This window comes from Hippopotamus amphibius, chromosome 10 (genome assembly GCF_030028045.1).
Source record: "Hippopotamus amphibius kiboko isolate mHipAmp2 chromosome 10, mHipAmp2.hap2, whole genome shotgun sequence".
NCBI lineage: Eukaryota > Metazoa > Chordata > Mammalia > Artiodactyla > Hippopotamidae > Hippopotamus > Hippopotamus amphibius.
In genome coordinates, this window is record NC_080195.1 from 8254836 (window position 1) to 8272390 (window position 17555).

Here is a 17555-nt window from a genome sequence, read left to right on the forward strand (position 1 = left end):
CTTCCCTGGTGCCAGTGGGTAAGACTCCATGCTCCCAATGCAGGGGGCCTGGGTTCCATCCCTGGTGAGGGAACTAGATCACACATGCCGCAACTAAGAGCCTGCATGCTGCAACTAACACCCAGCACAGTCTAAATAAATTAAAAAAAAAAAAAAAAAAGATGACAGCCATAGGCCCCTATAGCACGTCTACTTAAAATATATACATCAGAATTTAAAATCAAAATGATTTAAAAGCAATGGTAAACTCTTTCTTTATCTGTCAAAATGCTACTGAGATTTTACTGATACTTCTACTAAAGCAAAGTAAAATAGTGACACTGTTCAGAGCTTACCTACAGAAAACATACAGGCCTAGATTAAATCTCCACACTGCCACTCCCCTAATATAAAGGAGTAAATGAAATGCTGCATATGGGGCAGGAGAATGGCAGAAGATAATAGTATACTACATCACCAACTAACACAATTACACAAGCACTATTATTATCAAAGATGGGATATCCACCCAACTCCTCACAAATTTCACCCAAATTCTTTAATCCACTTAAGAAAATTTTTTCTTCAAAAGTCTTTCATATCATTCTTTCAATAAATACTGGTTAAACTAAAATACTGACACACACACACACACACACACATATGTGTTATGTGCCTTGATAAAAAAATTCACAGCTCCAAGTCAAATTATCAATTTCATGATAATGTAATGGTAAATGTAATTATTAATTATTTAATTAATTCCAATGTTATCTGAAAGCAGATTTTCACTGATCCTCAGAGGATAAGGTTAAACTGACGTAATTGGAATTGCTTAATTTAATCTGATAAAAGGGGTTAAGTTGGTACTGGACCTAAAATAACCTGAGAATTATAAAGGGGGACCTAATTAACGGTATCCTTGAAAATACTCAAAAACTATATGGAAAAGTAATATCTACGAGCATTTTCTTCCCAAGTAGAACTCATCAAATTAGGAAACTCTGCCTCTATTTCTTAAAAATATTATTTTTTTCCTATCTATGCTCCTCTCCTTTGGGAACTACAATTATATGTATTTCACATTTTTTCCAAGGTTGTCTTATAGCTTGCATATATGCTCTTTTCACATCTTTATATTTTCTCTTTTTGAATAGTTTCTATTATTTTGAATATTTTCTATTATTGTATTTTCAATTTCACTATGATTTTTTTTTTTGCAAAGTCTAACAGATAATTACATGCATCCAGTGAATTTTTCACCTCACATTTTGTAGTTTTCATTTTTAGAATTTTAATTTTGATCTTTTCTATATCTCCCACATCTCCACTCAACATTTTGTAGTTTTCATTTTCTAGTTTCAACTTTTTGAATGTAAAATATTCGATGCAATACACAATGCAGTAAAAAATAATTCTTTTAATGTCTTTTTCTTCTAATTCTGACATCTGTTCCAATACTGGCAGCTTTATTTTGATTGACTGACTTTTCTCCTTCTCTTGGGACAAATTTTTATGCTGCTTGCCATGCCTGATAACTTTTATACTGAATTTGAGAGATTATCATTTTATCTTTTGGGGTGCTGGATGGTTTTGTATTCCTACAATTTCTCTTGCACTTTACGTTTGGACTCATCTAAGTTACTTCAAGACCACTTGATTCCTTCTCTAGTACTTTTTAAAAATTTATAGGTTGACAGAACACCATTTAGTCTAGAACTAATTATTCTCCATTACTGAATCAATGTTCTGTGTATCATGATGTTTTCCAGTTTGTCAGGGAAAAAGGAAACTATTCTAGACATCTCCGTCAATAGGCACTACTACATCTGATCCAATTTAAATCTATTTTTACCCCTTAGGATAGTTTCCTCACAGGCAGACCTTGATTATTAAACCGCTCAATTTTTTTTTTTCAGATCTATATTTGAGTATAATTGATTTACACCATTGTGCCAGTTTCTGCTGTACAAAAAAGTGCATCAGCTGTGTTTATATATATATCCCCATATACCCTCCCTCTAGAGCCTCCCTTCCACCCTCCCTATCCCACCCCTCTAGGTCATCACCAATCATCAAGTTGATCTCCCTGTGCTCTGCAGCAGCTTCCCACTAGCTATCTATCTTACATTTGGTAGTGTATATATGTCAGTGCTACTTTCTCACTTCAACCCGGCTTCCCCTCCCCTCACTGTGTCTTCAAGGCCATTCTCTACATCTGCATTTTATTCTTGCCCTGGTTCATCACCATTTTTTCAGATTACATATATATGCATAAGCATATGGTATTTGTTTTTCTCTTTCTAGTTACTTCTCTCTGTATGATAGACTCTAAGTCCAATTCTTGATGGAGTCCTCCTTCAGATCTATGATGTTCTCATTCTGTGCAGTTCTCACCTCCCTAGTGCTCTACTTAGCAACTCAAGCCTTCTGGATCTCCCTGGACTCTCAGTTCTAACTACTCTACCCCAGCAGCCCACCGGGCTCCAGTGGGGTTCCCCTTCCTCACCTGGAAACTCTCTCAAGGCAATAAACTAGGCAAACATAGGACATCAATTTATCTTTTTTATGGTCTCTCAGGAACGAATGTCCTTCATTTACAGATGTCCAGTGTCTTGGGAAAAAAAGAACTGTTTTACATATACTTTTTCCAGCTTTTGATCATTTCATGCAAGAGACTAAATTTGTTCTTTGTTATTCCATATTGAGTATGTTCACTAAGCTTTAATTGATAAACTTTCAAATTATGTAATAAAATTAAATTTATGACTTCTCTTGATGAATTTATTTAAAACTAACTTTGGTGTGATAAAGCTTAAACTCTGAAATATATACTGTTTTAATAAAAAATCGTAATTCATTTGAAACTTTGGGATGATTATCCCTTTCCTCATGAAACACATATCTGCATTTTAGTAATTTTCAGATGAACAGCCTGCCTTTTTGTGATCTTGTTTTCAAAAATAATGTTGATATTATATCTGTAACACAAATATATAAAAGTTTATTTATGATATTCAAGGGAAAATTTCAGAAAATTACATTGTGACTGTGTTAAAATCAAATTATACTGATCACCTGAACATTAAAAGATGTAACTGTGTAAATATTAAGTGACTAAATGTCATGGATATAATTTTTTTCATATCAAAACCATGTAATTCAGAATTCAAATTTGGAATTATGAACATTGTAGATGTATATATTACAAATGATTTTCTGTTTGCTACTTCTTTTCTTAAAATATGTATAGAAATATTTGTCAAAATACACGTGTGTACATATCTACATATATATACAGACAGTCTGAAAGCAGCACATCTTTAGATTTTAAACTGGTCTTTTCTTTTTATTCCTCAAATCTTGCATTAACAGTAAATACCAGTTTAATCCCCAAGATACTCTTTTTAATGTCCCTGAAGAATTATACTATGATATTTTGCCAGTAAATTAACCAATTAAGTGAATTTGGGTTTGTTATAAACATTTCACTACTGAAAGCTTCAGAAATCCCATGACAATGTGTCCATCCATCTAGCATGTAACAAATGGAATAAAATTTCCATTTATTGTTGTTTCCCTTTTGAGGCATATGTAGGAAATGAGTGAAGCAGACTATTTTGTTGGTTGTATTTCCGCTATGTTAATAAAATGTTTCATTAGTATATCCCTAGGGCAATGAGTAACAAAAGCAATGTGGGTGTAAGAGTAAGTAAACAAATTAATTAATAAATAAAATTTTAATGCAATTTGCTTCAATAAAAAATGACAGCATGCAGAGGCCCAAATCTCTTAGGATACAGCAATTTTGCTCATTTTGTATTATTTTGAAGGTATTTTAACAATACCTTTTTTAAAACAACCTGTGAGCTTTCCCTTAATGAACCTATTGTTCACTGAAATGAGCACAATATTAATTGAGCTGAAAATATTTAAATTTTTCCTTGGAGAGAGGAAACATCTTCCTCAAAAATTATAAGCATAATAAAATAAATTATGAAATGAAAATAATTCAGCAACTTACATTCTCTCAACAGTTAAACCAACATTTATTTGAATGTAATATGCTAGATATTTTGAAGAAACAGCAATATAGGTCTTGAATTAACTAGAATGTAGCAATGTCATCTTCGCTGTTCAGCTCCATTAATACTATCCACCTATCAAGGAACCTGAAATACAGTGGGCAGAGTTCAATACATCTCATATGTGAAAGAGAATATGAAGTAGTGAGAGGACAAGTGGAAGTTACAAGACCCAGAATGAATATTGTTTTGTGTCACTAAGTGAAAAGCCAAATGTACAATTTGATATTTATGACATAAACTGAAGACAGAAAAGCATTTATGGACCTAAACTTCAATATTTTCTTTAACTATGTGAAACAGTAAAAGAGAAACCTTATGATTTCAATTTTCTTGAATTTACCAAGGCTTGATTTGATTTGATCATATCAAGCATCTTATCTGACATAACGTCATGAGACTAGATATCAATTACAGGAAAAAAATTGCAAAAAATACAAACACATGGAGGCTAAACAATTCACTATTAAACAACCAAGAAATCACTAAAGAAACCAAAGAGGAAATCAAAAACTATCTAGAAACAAACGACAATGAGGACACAACAACCCAAAACCTATGGGACGCAGCAAAAGCAGTTCTAAGAGGAAAATTTATAGCAATACAGTTCTACCTTAAGAAACAAAAACAACATGGAATAAACAACCTAACCTTACACCTCAAACAATTAGAAAAAGAAGAACAAAGAAATGCCAAAGTGAGCAGAAGGAAAGAAATCATAAAGATCAGAGCAGAAAGAAATGAAAAAGAAAGGAAGGAAACAATAGCAAAGATCAATGAAACTAAAAGCCGGTTCTTTGAGAAGATTAACAAAATTGAGAAACCATTAGCCAGACTCATCAGGAAAATAAGGGAGAAGACGCAAATCAACAGAATTAGAAATGAAAAAGGAGAAGTAACAACGGACAGCATAGAAATACAAAAGATCATGGGAGACTACTACAAGCAACTATATGCCAATAAGTTGGATAACCTGGAAGAAATGGATAAATTCTTAGAAAAATACAATCTTCCAAGACTGAACCAGGAGGAAATAGAAACTATGAACAGATAATCACAAGTACTGAAACTGAGACTGTGATTAAAAATCTCCCAACAAACAAAGGCCCAGGGCCAGGTGGATTCATGGGTGAATTCTATCAAACATTTAGAGAAGAACTAACACCTAGCCCTCTCAAACTCTTCCAAAATATAGCAGAAGGAGGAACACTCCCAAACTCATTCTACAAGGCCACCATCACCCTGATACCAAAACCAGGCAAAGATGTCACAAAAAAAGAAAATTACAGGCCAATATCACTGATGAATATAGATGCAAAAATCCTCAACAAAATACTAGCTAACAGAATCCAACAGCACATTAAAAAAATCATACACCATGATCAAGTGGGGTTTATCCCTGGGATGCAAGGATTCTTCAATATACACAAATCTATCAATGTGATACATCATATCAACAAACTCAAGGATAAAAACCATATGATAATCTCAATAGATGCAGAAAAAGCTTTTGACAAAATTCCACATCCATTTATGAAAAAAACTCTCCAGAAAATGGGCGTAGAAGGAAATTACCTCAACATAACAAAGCCATATATGAGAAACCAAAAGCCAATATCGTTCTAAATGGGGAAAAACTGGAAGAATTCCCTCTAAGAACAGGAATCAGACATGGGTGTCCAGTCTCATCGTTATTATTCAACATAGTTTTGGAAGTTTTAGCCACAGCAATCAGAGAAGAAAAAGAAATGAAAGGAATCCAAACTGGAAAAGAAGAAGTAAAATTGTCACTCTTTGCAGATGATATGATATTATACATAGAAAACCCTAAAGACTCTACCAGAAAACTGCTAGCACTAATTGATGACTTTAGTAAAGTAGCAGGATACAAAATTAACGCACAGAAATCTCTTGCATTCCTATACACTAACAATGAAAAAGCAGAAAGAGAAATTAAGGAAACTCTCCCATTTACCACTGCAACAAAAAGAATAAAATACCTAGGAATCAACCTGCCTAAGGAGGCAAAAGATCTGTATGCAGAAAACTTTAAGACACTGATGAAAGAAATCAAAGACAACACAAACCGATGGAGGGACATACCATGTTCCTGGATTAGAAGAATCAACACAGTGAAAATGACTGTATTACCCAAAGCAATTTACAGAGTCAGTGCAATCCCAATCAAATTACCAATGGCATTTTTCACAGAACTAGAGCAAGAAGTCTTACGATTTGTACGGAAACGCAAAAGACCCCAAATAGCCAAAGCAATCTTGAGAAGGAAAAATGGAGTTGGTGGAATCAGGCTTCCTGACTTCAAACTATACTACAAGGCCATAGTGATCAAGACAGTATGGTACTGGCACAAAAACAGAAATATAGATCAATGGAATAGAACAGAGATCTCAGAGGTAAGCCAAACACATATGGGCACCTTATCTTTGACAAAGGAGGCCAGAATGTACAATGGAAAAGGGACAGCCTCTTCAATAAGTGGTGCTCGGAAAATTGGACAGCTACATGTAAAAGAATGAAATTAGAACACTTCCGAACACCATACACAAAAATAAACTCAAAATGGATTAAAGACCTACATGTAAGGCCAGACACTATCAAACTCCTAGAGGAAAACATAGGCAGAACACTCTATGACATCCATCAAAGCAAGATCCTTTTGGACCCACCTCCTAGAATCATGGAAACAAAATCAAGAATAAACAAATGGGACCTCATGAAACTTAAAAGCTTTTGCACAGCGAAAGAAACCATAAACAAGACAAGAAGACAACCCTCAGAATGGGAGAAAATACTTGCCAATGAAACAACGGACAAAGGATTAACCTCCAAAATATACAAGCAGCTCATGCAGCTTAATATCAAAAAAGCAAATAACCCAATCCACAAATGTTCAGAAGACCTAAAGAGACACTTCTCCAAAGAAGACATACAGATGGCCAACAGACACATGAAACGATGCTCAACATCACTAATCATTAGAGAAATGCAAGTCAAAGCCACAGTGAGGTATCACCTCACACCAATCAGAATGGCCATCATCAAAAAACCTAGGAACAATAAATGTTGGAGAGGGTGCAGAGAAAAAGGAACTCTCTTGCACTGTTGGTGGGAATGTAAGTTGGTATAGCCACTATGGAAAACAGTTTGGAGGTTCCTTAAAAAACTACAAATAGAACTACCATATGATTCAGTAATCTCACTCCTGGGCATATACCCAGAGAAAACCATAATCCCAAAAGAAACTTGAATCATAATGTTTGCTGCAGCACTATTTACAATAGCCAGGACATGGAAGCAACATAAATGCCCATCAACAGATGAATGGATAAAGAAGATGTGGCATATATATACAATGGAATATTATTCAGCTGTAAAAAGGGATGAAATGGAGCTATATGTAATGAGGTGGACAGACCTAGAGTCTATCATACAGAGTGAAGTAAGCCAGAAAGAGAAAAACAAATACTGTATGCTAACTCATATATACGGGATTTAGAAAAGAAAAAAAAAAGGTACTGATGAACCCAGTGACAGGGCAAGAATAAGGATGGAGTTGCAGAGAATGGACTGGAGGACACAGGAGAACACAGGGTTGGGGGGACAGAGGGCAAAAAATAAATAAATAAATAAATAAATAAATAAATAAAAGAGAGAAACCTTAAAGAAATAATTATATAAAACTCACTTTGGACACCAAAGGGTCAATGGTAATGCAGTTTTTAATAATTTTATAGAAGACAAGCTTCAGGTGAAAGACAGGTCAAGGGAATATATCACACATGCTATCTCTGTCACCAAGTGATTTATTTTCATGCCCCAAAATACTTATAAAAGGCTATAAATATACATCAATTTAGTAAAGAAGAGAGTGGCCATGAAGTGCACAAATCTATATAACTAGGTCTTGTTGGAAGACACTTTCTGTGATAAAAGGTACTGACAGTAGCTTTAAACACAGAAAGTTGATAACTGCTATCATTCTAACTTTCCATTATTTACTGCTGTTTTCATAGATATGTAACCATCTTGAACTATGAACCATAAATTTTATGTCAAGCAAAGTAATGGCTCTTAGAAATAGCTTGGCCATATTTTGAAAACTGCTGTTATAGCATGAGCAATGAAATGCTTAATTATAGTGACTCTATTAAGTGATACAAGCAAGTCGGCAGAGTATGGGCAAAATGCTTTGCCACCTTCATAAGCACCCATCACTTGACGTCATCTTTCCTCTCGTTCAAGAGATTGATGGACAGGGCCAAAAAAATAAAGGGAAATAGAGCAAACTAAGCTTGTGTCCTCCAGACTGCTTAACAGGGGAAGATAACATAGGATTTGGGTTTTGTTTTGTTTTCAGCTTTGGCATCAAATACAGAGATGAAGAAAGGAAAACCATTATAGTCATATATGGTTCTCAATTTTAGTTTCATTTCAAAGTTATGTGGTCTTAATACAACAGAAAAGAGCCATATATATGAATACCATGACCTAGTCAATCCTTTGCCTTATCATAAAAGTACTGTAAAAAGATAGATTACTCCCAATCATAATATACAATTAAAAATAAGAGCCAATTCTTCTTTGCTACAGTTTACATGAACAGATAATTAGATTTAAACAATGGTTTTTAATATACATATATAATATTTTATATTTAATGTGTTATATATTAAAAACAAGGATTTAACATATATGTATATATTAAAATCCTATGTCAAATCTAATTTGTTGACGCTATATCAGAAAATACACACAAATGCATATATAACCCATGCATCAAATCTTTACATGTATTTGTCAGTAAATCAGTTTAGTCACATAATTCCTCATGAGATAAGCATTAAAATCATCATTTTATAACCTCAAAGTAATTATCTGACAAACCTAAAATTACCTAGTTAGTAAATGGCAAAAAAAAAAAAAAAAAAGCTTGAATCTAGGACTCCCAGCTTCAAGTCTTGGTTGTTTTCTTATATACCATGCAGCCACTTACAGAATGTCATCTCAGACAGTTCACCTAGCAGACAATGAAACAGTTGAATGAAGTAGGTCATAAAGGGTCATGATATTTAATCTGACAGAGGGTTGAGAACACGGAAACACCAAATAACATGTATGTCCTGGGAAAGAAAAGTAATTCAATATACTCAGATTATGGGAAGATAAGAGATGGAGTAGCAGAAGTGGTAGATCAAGGTTCTAGAAAAGGAACTGGGTAAAATATTATAAAAAGGCTTTATATGCCACGCCCTGTGAGCAGGGAAAGGTTAACTTAGCAGCCCGGGGATGCTAAAACTCTGCACTTGAAGTGAAAAGACAAAGTCTGTTCCCTGCCCAGCTCCCGGCAGATGATCTCTGGGAATTTGGAACATTCTGTGTGATTTCTGAGTCTATGTTTTTGTATCCCTGAGGCCTTGAGCCATGCTCTAACAGGTTGATCAGATAAATGCATCTTAACTCTGTGATTTAAGGTGAATGGCTATTTTTGCTGGGACGTGAGGGGTTATCTGAGTAGCTGAGGCCCTTGCATACTTATATGGCTGATGCCAATAAAACTTGGGAAAACAAGGCTCTGGTGAACTTCCCTGGTTGGTAATGTTTCTCATATGTCGTCACACATCATTGCTGGGAAAATTAAGTGTGTCTCTATGGCTTCTTTTGGACTTCACCCCCTTTACTTTTCCCCTTTGCTGATGTTAATCTGTAACCTTTCACTGCAATAAATCGTAATTGTGAGTAAACAGCTATTCTGAGTCCTGTGAGTCCCTCTGGGACTCACTGAGCATAACCATGGTACTGGAGAACTCCAGATCCCCAGCATACTATGGTATTTGATTTTTATCCTCTACACAATTGAAAATTACAATAGTTTTTAAAGAAAAAGGGGTTAATATTTATTCATTCATGTAATAAAGTACTATTGAGTACCTTCTACGTATCAGACCTATTTTAGACTGTGGGAATCGACAGTGCAGACAATAAATAAAATTTCTGCCTTTGATGTCCATCTGAAAGATGTAATAGTTAAAGTAAATAATTTAACTTCATATTCTAATATGATTTCTATTTTATCAAAATAAGTAGACTGTGGCTATGTGGAGAAGGTTATATTAGGGGGACTGAGGAGGACTAAACCCCTAAAGGAATTTTTTTCTAATAGCAGGTTGTACCTGAAAAGCTAATAATAGGGCTTTCTCCCTCCTTCCCCACCTAAGGTTTTGACTTCAATTAATGCAGCACCAGATATGAAGCAGGGCACTAACAAGCAATAATCACTTACATATATACTTATCTAAGTGATACTGTTACACTTTAAGATTGCTAAGTGAACCATGTAAATATATCAAAGCCAATCCTGAAATGTATAGGTAAGGAAACTGGACAATGGTTGGGGTCTACAGCAGGAGAAAATGGTAGGGTAGTTATTGCTCAAGGACTTTGCAAATAAGCTTTACATATCTCAAAGTATCTAATAGTGGACCGTGTCTGATAAAAGAAAATAAAAATGTAACTTCCACTTAATTCTTTAAGCAAAAGCAAAAAAAAAGGGCATTTCCTTTCTACTCAGGATAATTTCTAAGTCCTTTGGGCTATTATATAAATAAAAAAAATTTAATTTGTAGTTACTAAGGGGATTAATAATTAATCAATCACTTAATGGAATTTTTAAAAACACCAGCTTAAAAAAATCTTCAGAGACATAATTTTTAAAGGATGTTATTGTGTTTCATTTGAAAAACAAATATGAATGGTTTAATAACCTGTCATTTTAGTGAAAGAACTGCTTTATTCCTTATTATAGTTCTATTGAATTTTTTCTCAACAGTCACAATTTTTTTCCTTTTGTTCAAAGTTTCTGCGAGCTTTTTTTTCTTTTTCTATTCACACCTGTAAATTCTATTCACTTGAACAAACCACAATTTTAAATGAAAATTAAAGGAACGATATGAAGAATTATAAGTTTGTGGTGGAGGGGGATTTGTCAACCTTAAATCTCTTTTCATACTTACTACCAGAATTTATTTTGAAGCTTAACAATTAAAACTGGATAAAAAGTCAAGAGTAATGAAAACATTATTAGCACCTACAAATTTCTACTTGCCTCTTTAATTTTATTTTTGAAAATATTTTAATGTAACTATTTGATTACAATGTATTGAATAAAGGAGAAATATTCTTCTGTGATATATATTCCCAAGCCCATTTACTGCTATAACTAAAATAGAATGCTAATAGGAGATATTCAGTGAAGATAGCTGTTTCAAATTGTCTTCCACTAAAAGAAGAGGCAGTGCATATTAAATATTCTATTCTAATTCTAGTTCTCTTTCTATTTCCACCACATCTGCAGTTACTTCTCCAATGAAGGCTTGAACCCCTCAAACTCATTCATGAGGATTGGAATCAGATTCTTCCAAACTCCTATTAATGTGGATATTTTGACCTGTTCCCATGAATCACAAGTGATCTTAATGGCGTGTAGAAATGGGGAATCATTCCCAAAAGCTTTTCAAGTGGCTTTCCCCAGATTCGTTCAGAGGAATCACTATGTCAGCTATAGCTGTATTTCTTAAATAATAAGACTTGAAAGTCAAAATTACTCCTTGATCCATGAGCTGTAGAACGGATTCTGTATCAACAGGCATGACAACACTCATCTCATTGTACAACTCCATGAGAGATCTTAGATGACAAGGTGCATTGTCAATGTGCTCTGATATTTTTAAAAGAATCTTTTTTTCTGAGCAGCAGGTCTCAACACTGGGGTTAAAATATTCAGTAAGCCATGTTGGAAGCAGATATGCTGTCATCTAGGATTTGTGGTTCCATTTCTAGAGCACAAGCAGAGTAGATTTAGTGTAAATCCTAAGGGCCCTAGAATTTTCAAAATGACAAATAAGCAAAGGCTCTCAGAAGCTATTGTAGAATTACTTTCTGCCTGATTTCAATATTGCTGTGTCTCAGAGAATAGGGAGGCCTGAGAAAATGGAGACAGATGGGGGAATGGCTAATCAGTGGAGCCGTGAGAACACTCACAACACTTACAGGTTAAGTTTGCAATCTTATATAGGCATGGTTAGTGACACCCTAAAACAATTACAATAGTAACATCACTGATCCCAGGTCACCATAACAAATACAATAATAATAAAAAAAAATTTGAAATATTGAGAATTACCAAAATGTGACACAAAGAGACAAAGTGAGCAAATACTGTTCGAAAAAATGGCGCTGATAGACTTCTCGATTCAGAGTTGTAAAAAACGTTCACTATGTAAAATAAACAATATCTGTAAAGTGCAATAAGGCGAAGCACAATAAAAGAAGTATGCATGTATCTGACTCAATGTGAGAAAAAGAAAAACTGAAATAAGACATAGTAAAGAAAATGAAAAAAAGAATATACTAGTTAAAAAGAATACAGAAAAATATCAAACTATAAAATAAAACCAAAGTTTTGTTTTTTGGGAAAAATGATAAGTAAATGAGTAATTGATATGCATTGTATAGAACATATCAGTAGGTTATAACAAATATAAGAAAAGTCTTGCAAATATATTTGCAAAATACTTTGAAACCAAGAAACCAAATTTGTCCCAAAAGAGAAGAATGATCCAAATGGATGGATCTGAATAAAAAATGAAAAAAAAAATTGCCAGTGTTCATCTGAAACAAACAAAATCCACATAAATATAAATAAAAACACTAGTATCAGTTAATTCTATAAAAAATAGAATTTTATGCTGTACAGCAGGATATAAAGCAAGTTCCATTGAACTTAAATAATAATAACCATGTTCTTATCCATTCTAAAGTTAAGCCAGAAATTAAGTACAAAAAAAAAACCTAAAAAAATCCCCTAAACATTTGCTAATTAGCAATTAATTTAAAAATAAAACATCTCAAATAAGAAATCACAAGGAAGTTATGACATGTATTGAACTGAAACATAAAAAGTATGGATATATAAAGATGTGAATTCACTTAAAGCTTTGTGAAGAAGAACATTTATAGACATTAATGCATATATTAAAAAGATGAATGGCTGAAAATCTATGATCCAAGTGTTTTGCTAGATAATTTTAAAGAAAATAATGGATAAATAATAAAAGAGAAAGGTATATACTAGAGATAATAACTAAATCAAAGGTTAGTTTTTGAAAAGACTAATAAATAATCATACAACATGACAGTACAGATCAATAAAATCCAAAGCAAATGAACAAACACTACACCTTTTCCCCAAGAAAGAAGTACAGAATGAATAGTTTACCAATACCAGGATTAAAAAACAGGGCATTACTATAAACTTACAGTCTTTAAAAGGATAATAAGAGAATGATAAGAATACATGTATGCCAAAAAATAGCTGAAATGGGAGAGACATAAATAAATTCTAAACAAATAATAGGATGAATCCTAATATAAAATATCAATGCAGTGACAAAAACAATGATATCATAATGAAGATGAGATTACTCCAGAAATTCCTACTGGATTTAATATTCACATTCCTATTTTTAATAAGTCACATTAACAGAATAGAAATTAAAAACAGCAGAATATAAGCAAGTACAAACAGAAAAAAAATGAGTATAAAAATACAGGCATAAAAAACCCATTTCATAAAATCTAACACATCATCTCATAAGATTTCTTACCCACCCAACAACACAAAACTTCTCTATTAAAGGGAAAACCAAAAATCTTGGAGAAAGCACCAGATTAAATGACAAAATTTGAAAGTTTTCCTTCTGAAATCAGAAATGATACATTGATGTCTACTATTACCACATCTATTCTTCTATTTAATATTATACTGAAGGCCTCAGCCAGTGTAATAAGTAAAAATAAATATTACACAGAAATAAATAAAATGGTATTCTTTGTAACAGATATAAATATAAAATACAGATTATTTTTTAACATAGGTAAACTAATAGAATTTATAAATAAGTTTAGCTAACTTACTGGCTACAAGTAAATATACGAAAATCAATTTTATTTCTAAATACCAACAAATTAATAAAGAAAAATAAAACTACTATTTTTAATAGCACAAAAACACCACATTCTAGGAATAAGTCAAATAAAAGCTTTACAAAGCCTATAATGAAAATAATAAAAATAACAGAATAAAATTAAAGAATACTCAAGTAAATGGAAGGATATACCATGTTCATTGTTTAAAGAATCAGTATTGCAAAGGACACAATTTTACCCATGTTGATCTTTGGATACTATGAAATCCCAATGAACACCTCCATATATCTCCATATATGGAAATTAACAACATTATTTATGAAAAGTGTCAAGAAGAGCTAAAAGGATCTTGAATACCAATATGGAGAACTCTGACTTTCAGACATCTTGACTTAATAGAAAGATCAGTAATTATGATTGTGTGACAACAGCATAAGGGTAAACAAATAAACCACTATAATTGAATAGAGAGCCCCAAAATAGAACCACACATGTATCGATCATTGATTTATAATGAAGGTAGTACCACAGGACACATGGGAAATATCAGACATTTCAATAATTATTGCTGAGTCAACTGATTAGACATATTGGGAAAACAAAACACAATGAAACTAAATATGAAGCCTACCATCATGTATACCCTCAAATAACCCTGATCACAGATATCACTGTAAATATACATAAAGATTTTGAAATATAATATAGAAACATTGTTCGCGCTTTTGCAAAGATTAAAAAACTGGACACAGAGCAATAAACAAAAGATTGATAAATTCGATTATGTTAAAATTAGAAACCTATTTTCATCAAAAGCAATCCACAAAGAAACAGAATTTTTTATAATACATACAACTAGCAAGGGATTTGTATCCAGAATATGTAAACCTCAAATAAATAATAAATAGATAAATGTGGTACAAGAAATATGGGGAGACACTGGAAAAAATACTTCACATAAAAGCCTTTGTAAATCCCAAAAACTTATGAAGATGCACACCCTAGTCATCAGTAAGATGTGAAAGAAAACAATTAACTAATACTAACATATCTAAATGGGGAATTATTTTTAAATTTTAGGACATAAAACACCAATTTTAGGTGAGGACATGAGGTAACTGAAACTGTTAGACACTGCTGATGGGAGTGTAAATTTGGAAAATTCCTTGACAGATTTTGTTTGGTGAAGCTGAAGATACACATCTTCTGCCATTACATCCTGCAACTTACTGGACCTACTGATTTCACTGAGATGTCCCCCCTTGACTTGCCCACACTGGCTGTACTGTTGGAACCACACACTTCCTTCCTCTCCTATCTCTCCTATTTATACTTAACTCTTGCTTATTCCCTTTAAAATACTGTTCTAATATTCTTAACTAAATTGTTTAAAAACAGATCTGTAGCATTTGCCATAGATGATCAACACCTTAATGTTGGAGATTACACTGAAAAACTGATAGTGAGGCAGCACTGTATTACGAGAAATAGCATCAGAGTCAGGCCCCATGTGGGCCAAATTCTGATTCTAGTGTGTTCTGATTCAGTGAATTTGAGCAAATTATTTAATATATCAGTGGAACCTTCCTTGGAACATGGAGGACAGTTTGTAGCAAACTGGGAAGAGCAAGTGACCCCACAGTGAGAAGTTTTATTTCTTGATGTGAATGGCATAGGTGTGTTCATATTGTGAAATATATACATCTGCAAAATTATAATTTGTGTACTTTCCTATGATAAAAGTTTAAAATAAAAAGCGATTTTATGTTTATCAGCATAAGGAGCTCATAAATTTTCATTATGTTCACTGCATTAAACTCCAGCTCTGTGGCTCTCAGCTGTGCTTCAGCTCAGGTTTGAAAACTTAGGAAAGAGAATCTGATCAGGTGCTCAAATTTGGAGCAATTCCATTTCCAATTCCAATTTCCCAGTGAGAGATGCAAGGCTAATATGATTAGCAGCACTAACAGAATCTTCTAACTGGTGCATGATAAATCAGTTCCCCAAAGATGTCTGGGATGGTAATAATGTTATCAAGAATAATAGTAAACATGCAGTTGAAAAACACGAGATGCTCACACTCTTAAAGGTTCATCAACAGACACGGCTAATTATTTTATATATGCTCAATGTTATTATGTCTAAAAAGTTGTATGTCTAGCAAATAGTGACAAATACTCTAGAATCTGGGGAAGATGAAATGTAAATTTTACGACGATCTTCACAGACAGAAGAGTCTCAGCCTACCTTCAGAGTGGTATATCAAATACCACTACAGAACGTACTCCAAGCGAACTACCTAACCTACCTACCACTATATAAATAAAATATAGGGAATTTGGAAGGAGACCACAGAACACTCAATTGAGTAGCTAATTTTATAACAAAGGTATACCCCTAAACAGAAATATGGACTTGTTAACTTAGAGTTTAAAGAGGTCTTGGGTTCTTCCTTTGAGCTAATTCTGTAAATTTACTAAGATAAGAGGAGAGAAATTAGTTTCCAGAAAAACCGAGATTTGTTTCTCTTCAGACGATCTTCTGTCCTTTGAGGGTTTATTGGATATACTTATCACACATTCCAGGTCATGTCAGGTCATAACTATTTCTACAACACTGCCTATAAGTGGAAAAAGCAGAATTTTCTTGCAACTGTGTACAATATAGTAACTGACATACCAACATCATGTCTTTATAAGCAACCCTCATTTATAAGCAACCACCTTTAAACTCTCTTTTCAACTTTTTCCTTACTCTTGGATAGACATTTTACACATTTTTATTTAGTTATATAAATTTCTCTTCATGTATTTTGTATTTAATTTCATTTTAACAACAATGGGATAATTATAAATGTTTTATATATTGTATAATCTGTCTATGTCATACACTGCCCTAGAAGTGAACGTTTTGGCTTTTTCTCAAGCAGTTTTAGATTTCACTAAAAAAAATTATTTTTGAAGTATTTTTTAGTTTTTTGGTACATTTTAAACATTTTTTATGGCCAAATATATAACTACATTAAAATTATGGATGTAATTAAAAAATATATATCTATTTTAAAATTTGGATTATTTAAAACCTCATGGGATCCTATATGCAATGAACAAATGTGACATTTAAAATATTCTATTTAAAATGCTTGAATTGCCTATATTTTAATTGTAAGTTCCCTTTTTAGAAATTCTACTACAACATAAAATAATAATAACCAATAATAGCAATAAGAATGAGAAAAATAAATGCTTATTTATTATTTACTCTTTCAGGCCTGCTATATAGACTGAATGTTTGTGTCTTCCCGAAATTCCCATGTTGAAACTTAAACTTCAATGTGATAGTATCTGGAGGTGATTAGATCATGAGGATGAAACCTACATGAGTGGGATTGGTGACCTTATAAATGAGACCCCAGAGAGCTCCCTCACATGGTCCTCTGCCTTGTGAATACACTGCAAGAAGATGGTCATCCGTAAACCAGGAAGT